Genomic DNA, 12,569 nt, shown 5'->3' with positions numbered 1-12,569 from the left:
TGGAAAGAGCCTAAATGTCCATCAACTGATGAATGGATAAAGAAATTGTGGTTTATATACACAATGGAGTACTACGTGGTAATGAGAAAGAATGAAATATGGCCCTTTGTAGCAATGTGGATGGAACTGGAGAGTGTTATGCTAAGTGAAGTAAGCCATACAGAGAAAGACAGATACCATATGTGTTCACTCTTATGTGGATCCTAGAAACTTAACAGAAACCCATGGGGGAGGGGAAGGAAAAAAAAAAGAGGTTAGAGTGGGAGAGAGCCAAAGCATAAGAAACTCTTAAAAACTGAGAACAAACTGAGGGTTGATGGGGGGTGGGAGGAAGGGGAGGGTGGGTATTGAAGAGGGAATCTTTTGGGATGAGCACTGGGTGTTGTATGGAAACCAATTTGACAATAAATTTCATATACTGAAGAAAAAAAATTAAACCCCTCAAATAGAGATGTCAGCAATCTCACTAGAGTGACTGCTCACTAGAGTGCCTGCAGGGCTGCTCATGCCATAATACTGCTCCTTCCTTGTTTCCTCCCATTTCTACCAGCCTCAGTTTCCCACAGAGGGTCCCACTCATTCCATCTCTGAAAAACTCAATCCTGTTCATTTCCAGATTGCCATACACCCAGCCTCATATGCGCATCTCAGAGAGACCCAGGGCCTGGGTGTTGGAAGCAGGTCTTCTCATTTGCAATTCTCCCATACAAGAACTTGCTCTCAGGATTTATCTGGGATTACAGACCTCTCCCTAGAAATGTAATTAGCTTCTACTACCCTCAATCCTAACTATGTCTTCAAAATTTTATAGCTTTCATTCTCTAATAAAAATTGCTCATTTGGGGGCTATGCTTCAGTTCTAATCTCCTGAGGCATAGGATTAATTAATTAATTAATCTGACTAGTACAATATATATATTATATATATATTATGTATATATAACATATATATATAATATGATAGAAAGAAAAAATGACCGATGATAGATGATGATGATAGATAGATAGATAGATAGGACTCTTTTGAAAGATGGAGGTTTTTGCCTGAATTTTCTTCCAAGTGTTAAGCCCCTGTTACCTATGAGCTGACCCTCAAAATTGCATAAATCTAAGTTCCTTGAGAGTCAGGACCTTTCTTGTTGTTTTTGCTGAATCTCCAGGACCTCAGACAGAGCTCAGCAAATATGTTATAAGCAAATGCATAATGGATGGCTACTCCCTTGCCTGGTATTCTCACTCTGTTCTTCCCAAGTGTTGGGATGGTCCCAGAGTTATGATGGATCTTCTGCTGCCAGTTATGCACCCAGAGCTACAGACAGACCCAACCATAGTCCTTGGACCTTTGTCTTGCCTGTGAGCCTGGGCCTCAGAGCATCTTGAAGGAATCTTGTCTTGTCTGTCTAACCCCTAGTCCTTTCTACCTTCTCTTCCAGCTTTAAGTTTCCTAGTCTTCCTGTCTCCTTCCATTCATCGCTTCATCCTCGAAGACAATATTGCCCCAGTCAGGGTATGCACATGTACCAGCAAAGAAAAAAGTGGGTAAGATTACAGCAACTTAATAAAATGTCTTCATAATTTTTGAAGTTATCTTTTTTCTTTTCTTCCTTTCGTTCCTTGTCTTTCTGCTTTCCTTCAGCCACTTTTTCTTTCATTTAGTTCTTGATTCCTTCTGCCTTCCTTCCTTCCTTGTTTACTTTCTTTGTATTTATTCATTGTTTATTCTCCCATGTTTCTTGAGAGAAATGAACTTGAACAAATGGCTAGAAGATTATTGGAAATGTCAGCTCTTCCATTTCTCATTTCTAATGCAAATGTCAACTTCCTAGGGTGGTGGAAACTGTCCAGTTACTGAAAGTTTGCAAGTGCTCATCCATTCACTCATTCATTCATTCAGCAAACACTTCTTGAGTGCCAACTGTTGTGTGGGGGCTATCAACGCAAACACTCATATATGTCTCCTTACTCTCAATACTCAGCTACAATGCCACTTCACTTCTGACACCAGATGTGTGGGATGGGAATTTCACACATTAAGCAATTCTGCAACAGTGGCTGGGTGTCCTATAATTAATTCAATCCACCTGAGTCTTACAATCTACTCAGAGATAATATCAGATTCCACAGGTGAAGGGTTCATTCAGTCCTTCTAGACTGCTGCCCCCACTTTAGATGCCAATCACAAGTCCAGTTTATCAACCTGTGCTTCTAACCAAATTGCTATAAATCAGAGATTCTCAAGATCCCCTCCTTGGGTTCAATTAATGTGCTAGAACAGCTCACAGAACTCAGAAAAACACTTCCTTACATTTGCCAGTTTATTATAAAGGATACAGATAAGCAAGATGAAGAGGTACATAAAGCAAGATCCAGAAGGGTCCTAAGTGCAAGAGCTTCTGGCCCAGGGGAAGTGGGGTGTGCCACCATCCTGGAATATGGGTGTGTGCGCCAACCTGGAAGCTCTCCAAATTCCAGCCTGATGGATTGTTGTGGAGGCTTCTTTACATAAGTATGACCGATATATCATTGGCCATTGGTGATTATTCAACCCTCAGCCACCTCCCCTCCCTAGACATAGTGGGACTGAAAGTTCCAACCCTCTAACATTGGTTTGGTTCCCCTGGCAACCATCTTTAGGGGCTTTTTAAAAATGACATATAAGTAATTTTTATCTAAAAATAACATATTTGAAATTATTGTCTTTAATTTTTAGGGTTACAAATAGCTTGAGACTCTAATATAAGTTATGGACTATCTCCTCTGAAAAATGCAAGAACATACATTATTTTACACACTTGCAGTAAGTCTATGTTTAAGATTCCTTGACATATTAATTTCCCCAAATGTCAGTTACATAAAAGAGATACTTGGACCTAGAAGGCTTTTTTTCAACTTTATTGTATTTATTTATTGTATTTTATTTATGTTTTTGAGTATAGTTGACACACAATGTTATATTAGTTTCAAATGTACAAGTTAATGATCTGACAAGTTATTACATTATATTATGTTCACCACTAGTATAGCTACTATCTGTCCTATAACACTGTTTTTACAATATCATTAACTGTATTCCTTATGCCCTGCTTTTTATTCTTTTGACTTACTCATTCCATAACCAGAGACCCGTATCTCCCTCTCTCCTTCACCCATTTTGCCCACCTCCCTATCCCCTCTCCTCTGGCAACCATCAGTTTGTTCTCTGTATTTATAGTTCTGATTTTGTTCTCACTTATTTTTTAAGACTCCATTTATGAGTGGAGTCATATAATATTTGTCTTTCTCAGTCTGACTCATTTCACTTAGCACAATATCTTCTAGTTCATCCCTGTTGTCTCAAATGGCACAATTCTCATCCTTTTTATGGCTGTGTAATATTCCATTATGTATGTAAAACATTTCCTGTATCCATTCATCTATTGATGGACACTTAGGTTGCTTCCGTGTCTTGGCTATTATAAACAATGCTGCAATAAACAGAGGGGTGCATGTATTTTTTCAAGTTAGTGTTTTCATTTTTCCTGGGTAAATACCCAGTAGTGGAATTATTGGATCATATAGAATTTCTATTTTTAATTTTTTGAGGAACCTCCATACTATTTTCCACAGTGGCGGTAAAAATTTACATTCTGACCAATAGTGCACAAGGGTTCTTTCTTCTCCACATGCTTGCCAACACTTGTTTCTTGTCTTCTTGATTTTAGCTATTCTGACAGGTGTGAGGTGATATCTCATTGTGGTTCTGATTTGCATTTCCCTGATGATCACTGATGCCGAGCATTTTTTCATGTATCTTGGACATCTGGATGTATCCTTTGGAAAAAAGTCTATTCAGGTCCTCTGGCCATTTTTATTTGGATTATTTGGGGTTTTTTTGTTTTTGTTTTTGTTTTTTTGTTTTTTGGCATTGAGCTATGTAATTCTTTATATATTTTGGATATCAACCCCTTATCAGATATATCATTTTCAAATATCTTCTCCCATTTAGTAGGCTATCCTTTTGTTTTGTTTTGCTGTGCAAAAGCTTTTTATTTTGATGTAGTCCCAATAGTTTATTTTTGTTTTTGTTTCCCTTGTCTTAGGAGATATAGCTAGAAAAATGTTGTGACGGCTGATGTCAGAGAAATTGCTGTCTGTGTTTTCTTCGAGGAATTTTATGGTTTCAGGTATCATAGTTGGGTCTTCAATCCACTTTGAGTTTATTTTTGTGTATAATATTAGAAAGTAGTTTAGTTTTATTCTTTCAAATGTAGCTGTCAGGTTTTCCGAGTACCATTTATTGAAAAAATTGTCTTTTCCCCACCATATATTCTTGCCTCTTTTGTCATAGGCTAATTGGTCATATAAAGGTGGGTTTGTTTCTGGGGTGTCTATTCTGTTCTATTGATCTATGTGTCTTTTTTCCCCCAGTACCTGTTGTTTTGACTACTGCAGCTTTGTAGTATATCTTGAAATCCACAATTGTGATACCTCCAGCTTTGTTCTCCTTTCTCCAGATTGCTTTGGATGTTTGGGGTCTTCTGTGATTCCATAAAAATTTTAGTATTATTTGTTCTAGTTTTGTGGAAAATGCTGTTGATATTCTGATAGGGATTGCATTGAATCTGTAGATTGCTTTAAGTAATATGGACATTTTGACAACATTAATTTTTCCAATTCATGAGCATGGGATACCTTTCCATTTGCTTGTATCATCTTTAATTTCTTTCATCAATGTTTTATGGTTTTCAGTGTGCGGCCTCCTTTAAACTATGACTTTTTACAGAAAGAATAAAGAAAATAATAATAATAATTAATAATAATAGAAAAAAGAAAAGAAAAGAAAAAATTATAGAAAAGAAAAAAGCAGAAAGAAAATAACAAAACCAAAAAATAAAAATAAAAACAAAACAAGACAAATTTTTAAAATAAAAAATATATATGTTGAATTAAAAAAATATTTAAAAAATTTTAAAAATCCACAAAATCATGACATGTTTTCTATACCCCAACACCAAAGGTTGACTGGTGTGGGCTTATGGACCCTGGTCTCACTGAAGTCACAACCTCTCTGTGAGCTGGACTCTGCTCTAGTCTGGCCTTTTTAGGTAGGTGGGGAGAGAACTTTCCCACAGTTTCTCAGACCTTTTAAACCTCGTCTTTTTTTTTTTCTGTGCCTCAGTGTGATTGGGAGGGGGGGTAGTATGGGCTTTAGGTTCCTGCACTTGTTGAGGTTACAAGTTCCCTGTGATGAATGGATCCACCAGTTATGGTTTCTAGACCTGCTCATTGGGGCATCAGGACCCTCCAAGGATGCATTCTGAACCTGCCCTTTATGGCAACGAAAACTTTACCTTATGGTATTCTGACCTTCCTACGGTCTGTGCTTTTAAAGTGGAGGGGGAGAGAATGTTCCTGCAGTTCTGTGTCCCAGCATGGCTAGGGCTGGTGTGGGTTTGTCGACCCTGGACTTGCTGAGGTCATAAGCTTTCTGTGCCAATCCAACTGACCAGTTATGGCATCTGGACCCACCAATTATGCCATCCCAACCCATACCTTATGATGTCCAGACCCTGATCCAGTGTGGGATTTTAAGGTGGCATGGGGAGAGCATTCCCACATCTCCTTGGCCCTTTTTTTTTTTAAAGTACAGTTCACGCCCAGCATGGAGTCTAATGGGGGGCTTGAACTCATGACCCTGAGCTGAGATCGAGAGTAGACGGTTTAACTGACTGAGCCACCTGGGTGCCCCTTCCTGGGACCTTTTAAAACTCAGCTCCTTTTTCTGTGCCCCAGCATGACTAGCGCTGTGGGCTTGTGACTCCTGGGTTCACTTAAGTCCCAGTCTCACTGAGACAACCGCACCTGTCTGTTTCGGTGTCCAGACCCTGCCCCGGTCTAGGTGGGTGAAAAGGTAAACCATGTCCCTCTGACCTGGAAAGGTTTCCCAAAGCTCCTCCACCACTTGCCAGGGTTCTAGCGTTGTCTCTTTTATATGCTAGTTGCCCTTTTAAACCATGGCTTTTGTCCTGTGCTCAAGGACCCAGGGATCTATTCCCAGAACCTCAGTACTATCCCTCCCCATTATGTTTGCAGCCTCAATGGCGGGGGTTCCATTTGTTACTGTGTCTCTGTCTCTCTTGCAGTTCCAATGCCATTCTCTCTATCTTTGGTTGCTCAGTAGCTGTTTAGTCAGCCCTCAGTTCTTCAGGAGAAATTGTTCTATTAATAAGTTTAATTTGGTGTGTTCCCCGAAGGAGGTGAGTTCAGAGTCTTCCTAAAGTGGCCACCTTGAACTAGAACTTCCTTAGGGCCTTTAAAACACCACTTCATTAATATAACCTCAGTGGAGTTGTTTGGAATAACAAAAGACACCAATTTCACCCTTTTGGCTCTGGAGCTATTTGAGGAACTGGAAAAGATGTCCCTATAGCTCTTAGTGCTTAAGAAATTACAAAGGTTCTAGGAGGTGTGTGCCACAAACCATGGACAAGAGCAAATATTTATTTACCATAAATCTCAATATTACAAGAACACACACAACAGAAGTTATTCTGTAAGAATGTTGAGGGGGAAATTCACCGTGGGTAGAAGACGATTCCCAACACTAAGGTCCTATACTTAAAAAAAAAAAGTGGAAATAAGAAAGGTTAGGTAATATGTTTCATAATGAAGCTGTTGATCTAACAACTATTATTGCAAATATATTGAAATAATGGATACAAGTGCCTCCTGGGATATCACATCTCTTCTGTGATTTCCCTGCCAAAACTCTATGACCTGAAACTAATCAGCAGGAAATAATAGAGAAGCCCCAAATGAGAGACATCTACAGAATAACTGGCCTATAATTTTCAAAAACGTCAAGGTCAAAAAGCAATATAAATACTGAGGAAAATGTTTCAGTTTAAAGATACTAAAGAAACTTGACAACTAAATGCAAAGGGTGATCCTGGAAAATAGCCAGAAAGGAAATTATAGGAAGAGTTGATGAAATCATTTATGGACTATGTGTAAGATAATAGTATTGTATAAATGTTAAATTTCTTGATATTGGTTGATAAGGGAGCATAAGCCAAGCTGACAGGCCACAAACGCTCCCCCATCCCCCAGGTGCCATACTTGTGATATTCCTTGGGCACTCCTGGCTGCCCAAGAACAAAGGAAAGGAGAAAAACAAAGGGATAACTAATAGAGATCATAGTCCTGCAGGATTTGAGTCTCCATCTATTGACAAATATCTTAGTAAATCACAAGAAAAAGGCAATCTTATCAATAGCCTAATCTCCAGAAACCAATAGACTCCGCTTCCTGGAGCCCCAACATCACCCCTCCATAGTGATGTGAGAAGCAAAGGAAGAAGGAAATGGCAGATAGAACCCAATTTCCTTATAACCTGCAGCCCTTTGACAAATACTGGAGGCTGGCAGAGCAAAGTTTCTCCAGAAACTCCTTACTATCTTAATGTCAATGCTTTGCTATAGGGAAAAACAACCTTAGCTTGACAATAGCTAGGCCTCCAGTATCCTGGAAGTCTTAGCATATGAAAATCTCACAGGAAACTTCCCCTCAACTTTACTTCCCCCAACCCCAGAGTGTATAACCAGTCTCTCCTGTGGTCCAGAGTAGCTCTTCTTGGCCACAGGTCCTGTCCCCGTGCTTCAATAAATCACCTTTTTGCAACAAAGACGTCTTTAAGAATTCTTTCTTTGTCGTTGGCTCTGGACCCCACGAACCCCACTATCACCCCAAAAAAACCTCATCATTGGTAATTGTATTGTGGTTATGTAAAAAAAAATCTTTGTCTTTAGAAAATAAATTCTGAGGTATTTAAGCATGAAGTACATTAAATTAATCAAACAAGGAAGTCATTTGACTGAGAAGGTTCTAGTACCTTAATAGCCTATGTAAGCAAACCAAAACCTAAGCATGTAAAGACCTCAAGGTTAAGAAAGCAGAACCTAAAGACAACCAATCACAACAGTCAACTAAGCTTTCCCAAATGAGGCAAATGCTTACACTACAGCCAATCAAATAATGTCCTTGCTTTGCTTCCACCTTTCTCCATAAAAATCTTGCCTCTGGACCCTATTGGTGGAGCTCTCCTAATCACTTCTGGTCTGGTGCTGCCTGATTTGAATCTATTTTTGCACAAATAAGTTCTTAACATTTTTAATATGCTTCAGTTTATCTTTTCACAGGGGGATGATGTCTATGATTAATTCTCAGGTGGTTTAAAAAAAAAGTAAGAGAATGATAGAGCAAGTGGGGGAAAATCTAGAAATCTAAACATGTGTGCTATCTATTATGGATAGGGTATGGGGGAATTCCTTGGACATATGCATGTTCCTTGTACAGACTTGAAATGTTTCTGTGAGTTAAAATTTTTATCTAAATAAAAGTTATAAAAATATGAAATGATTAAGGAAGTTTTGCTCACTTCTGTAAGGGTATTGGGGGTAAAAGAGAACTAACAAGATGTTAAAACCATCCCAAATTACCAAATTTGGGGGTCTCTATCAAACTACCTTCCTTTGGATAACAAAGGATTTCTGGCAGATAACAAGGATTTCTGGCCTTAAATTGACACAGGTCCAAAGGAGTTTAATAAGATCCAAACAGGAAGTACTCAGGGCCATTACAAAACCTTTAGGTTGGTGGCAAAGGACACAGTTCCCCCGGGACAAGACCCTCTAGGACTACTTCAACCTATGCTCCAAAAGTAGCTTTAGTAGCTTTACAAAACTAGTCTAGAATGTTTAGAATTTATTCTAGAAAACCTTTTCTTTCTTTCTTTTTTTTCTTTTTTTTGAAAACCTTTTCTTAAACAGCTGTTTATTTGGAAAAAAAATAATAAAAATTAACTTTTACTTTGTTGGACACCCTGTGAGTTGTTGGCCTTCACAAATCTGAGTAGAGCGTAAGCTGAGCCCACATGCCTTGAGAAGCTGGTGTCAGTGGCACTAGGAAACAGGAAACTGAGGAGCAGAGAGGTAAAATACTGTGCCCGTGGTCAGACATTAAGGTCATAATAGAACTAGGAATTGAACCAAAGTGCCTCTCTATTCACTAATCAATCTGCTCCCGAGACAGTATGGTTCATGGATCCATTCCATGATATTTTATAGAGTATCTCAATTTCACTGCCATCACAGCCCTATAAGAGTGATACCACCTCCAGTTTTACACGTGAAGAAAATGAGACTGAGAACCAACATAACTTGTTCAAATTCACAAAAAGAAGGAAGACATAAAGGCAAAATACCAACACAGCTCTGTGCAATTTCAAAGCCCACATCCCTTTTACCCATCAAGACAGCAGAGATAGATTGCATTTTAAGGAACTGGGTATCAAGAAAATGATAATGGAGTGAACTCCCAGCTCTAAATGAACTAATATTAAATTATCACATGGGAACTTTCATAAAATAGCCCCCAAGGCAAAAGATGATTTTGTAATGACTCTACATATTGTCAGAAAGGGGCGCCTGGGTGGCTCAGTCGGTTAAGCATCTGACTCCTGGTTTCGGCTCAGGTCATGATCTCTGGGTATGATAAGGGAAAGGTAGGATAAAATAGGCACGGAGGGAAAGGTTAGAACCTGAGGTCCCAGGGTGAAAAACAACACATATTTTGGAACAATGCTGGGAGCATCTGACCACAGAAAGCTCCCTCAGGCCTAAGGTTCCTCTTAAGAATGTTAACAGACACCACCTCCTCCCCCTCAGGTTCTCCTCAGGAGTTTGACAGTCAAAATACCTAACTAAAAGAAGTAAACATAAAACTTATGTTATACAAAGGATAGTATGACCATAGTCGGACTCCTAACACAATGGAATCGAGCCAACCAGGAATGGACAACCCAGCACCTAGAGTTATCAAGCCAATAAGGATGAAAACTGAGAAGAAACAAGGGGGGAAAGTACAAGGGGACTGACCGGAACCTTCTAAAGCAAAGAGCCTTGCCTATAGTCGGGGGCATTCACTTTCACATGCTCCTTCTCTGCAAAGAGAGCTTTCATACTATTCTTACTTTCTAATCTTATACTGTAATAAACTTTCGCCTGCTGCACATTTTCACTTCTCATATTTTTACATTCCACTTCTTTTCTTCAAGCCGGGGAGACAACGAACCCCGGGGTATTGAGGTAAAGAATCCTGCAACAATGGTCCATGAGATCAAGCCCCTCATTGGACTCTGAACTGACAGCACAGAGCCTGCTTGGGATTCTCTCTCCTTCTTTCTCTGTCCCTCCCTCGCTCATTCTCTCTCTCTCTCTCTCTCTCTCAAAATAATTATTTTTTAAAAAACATTATCAGAAAATATTGTTTTCATTTTAATCCAAAAACGTACACACACACATCAGACCTCTTGTCTTTCCCTATTCCATTTTATTGTCAGAGTTCTCTCTTCCTTTCCTCCATCCCTCCCTCCCTCTCTCTTTAATCAGCTCAACGACAATAGTCTCAACTTCTCACTACTGTTCTTAGACCCACTCTCTGCTCTGTCTCTGTCTCTCCTTCCCTCCCTTTTTTCCCTCTTTCTTCCAGCTCCTTTAAATTCTGGACAAAGGAACTGTATAAAAAGGTTACAAGGTTTCCTGCTTCCCCCTAGTGGTATTATTCTGGAAGTGGAAGTCACACTTAAGGAAAATTAGCAAATGTTTACAGACAATAGAAATAAAATGACAGACTCCTTTAGAGTTTTTGGAGACAGGGAGCCAATGGGAGGAGAGGAATGAACGTGTGATCACTGACAGTCTCTTTAACCTCACACAGCCTCAGGAAATGCACCTGTGACGTGGAAGTTAAACTATCTCCTCACAGTGGTCTTGTAGGTTGAGATACTAAAAAAAGGGTCTTGAAACACAGTACACTCCCAATAAAAGGTAACTGTTATATACTTTTGACAACTCTATAAGGTTAGGAAACTGAAGCTCAGCACAACTTGCTGTTTCTTCTTCTTCTTTTTTTTTTTTTTTATTTATTTGGGGGGTGGGGAGCAGGGGCAGAGAGAGATGAAGAAAGAGAATCCCAAGCAGGCTGTACGTTGTCAGCACAGAACCTGTCAGTGCAGAGCCCAGTGCAGGGCTTGATCTCATGAACTTGGAAATTATGACCTGAGCCAGAATCAAGATCCTGACGCTTAACCCACTAAGCCAGCCTGCTTATTCTTCTTGATCCAGCCAGCAAGCTGTAGAATTAAGCCCATAGTCCAAGTTTTCAGACTCTAGTGCTCTCCACCACACCTCAGTCTCCCAAACTGATGGTTGATAATGAGGAATCTTAAGAATTTAAAAGTCTTAAAGGGATATTTATTTTATCATGTTTTCCTTTAAGTCCAAAAAATATGCATTTCAACGATCTGTGGCCACATCTCCAGATTTGCATCTTAAAGTTGCAAGAAGAGAAACACACAAAGATTTATGTCCCAAACAGGCTCACAAATCATTGCTTATAATAGCACAAAGTTGAAAGCAAGCTAAATGTAAGATATTTATTCAATAAACCTTGGTACAAATAATGATAATTGTTTTTATTTATTTATTTAATTGATTGATTGATTTCTCAGGGCCAGAAGTGTTGTAAGAATTAAAAACAGGTCAAAGCGTTGGATAAGGGAGGTACTATTATGTTCTATTCATTGATCAATCTGTTTCTGAGATGGATGCATGGATCCATTCCATATTTCATTGCATTGTAGCACCTATGGTGGAATACTGTGAAGCTATAAAAAAAAAAGTCATGTTTTCAATAATTATTAAACTATAGGGAGATGTGCTTACATTAAAAATGTTAAGGGAAAAAACAGTATGAAAATTGCATACTATATTAATTCAGTCCTAAATGTGTGTGTGTGTGTGTGTGTGTGTGTGTGTGTGTGTGTGTGTTGTGTAATACCAAAATCTAAATCTAAATAGTACCCTTGTCCAGGTGATAGGTTATGGATAATTTTGTATCCCCTTTTATACTTGTGTGAATACTCTGAACTTCTGTCATGAGACAGAACTGCTGTGATCATCAGTAAATTTAGATTACAAACTATTTTAGGATGCTGAAAAGAATACCATAATTTCATGGGTTTTTTAATGTTTATTTATTTTTGAGAGAGAGAGAGACAGAGCGTGTGTGGGAGAAGGGCAGAGAGAAAGGGAGACACAGAATCCAAAGCAGGTTCCAGGCTCTGAGCTGTCAGCACAGAGCCCAATGTGGGGCTCAAACTCATGAACTGTGAGATCATAACCTGATCCAAAGTCAGACACTTAACAGACTGGGCCACACAGTCACCCCCAAAAATACCAGAATTTCTAAGAACAAGATTTAGTCTCTCTTCACAGTTAAATAGTGAAATGGGAAGTGTTAATGGGAAAGATTTGCAAGAAAAACAATTATCCCAATGATTGGGAACAGATGAAAGATGTTCAAACTAGAAAGGGAAGTGCCTGAGAGAGAGTGTCTAACAGAACACTTGTGCTGCATTAACTTAGCACACTGGACCCTGCTTTTGATTGATGTCAGCTGTTCAGAGGCTGTCTTCTGACAGTAGTCAGTAGGATTCACTATACTGAAATAGTGTGGATAGAGGATCTGAT

At 39.1% G+C, this 12,569-nt stretch overlaps 1 protein-coding gene across 1 annotated transcript in view; it reads right to left on the bottom strand.

Moving 5' to 3' along the window:
• The window catches only part of PDE6H (phosphodiesterase 6H), a 180,169-nt gene that overhangs the window by 135,010 nt on the left and 32,590 nt on the right, over positions 1 to 12,569 (bottom strand). The gene's annotated exons all lie outside the window — the stretch shown is intronic.

The sequence above is a fragment of the Leopardus geoffroyi genome, chromosome B4 (genome assembly GCF_018350155.1).
Source record: "Leopardus geoffroyi isolate Oge1 chromosome B4, O.geoffroyi_Oge1_pat1.0, whole genome shotgun sequence".
NCBI classification, from domain to species: domain Eukaryota; kingdom Metazoa; phylum Chordata; class Mammalia; order Carnivora; family Felidae; genus Leopardus; species Leopardus geoffroyi.
The sequence above is the reverse complement of the archived record's forward strand: the minus strand, read 5'-3'. Positions and strand labels throughout refer to the sequence as shown.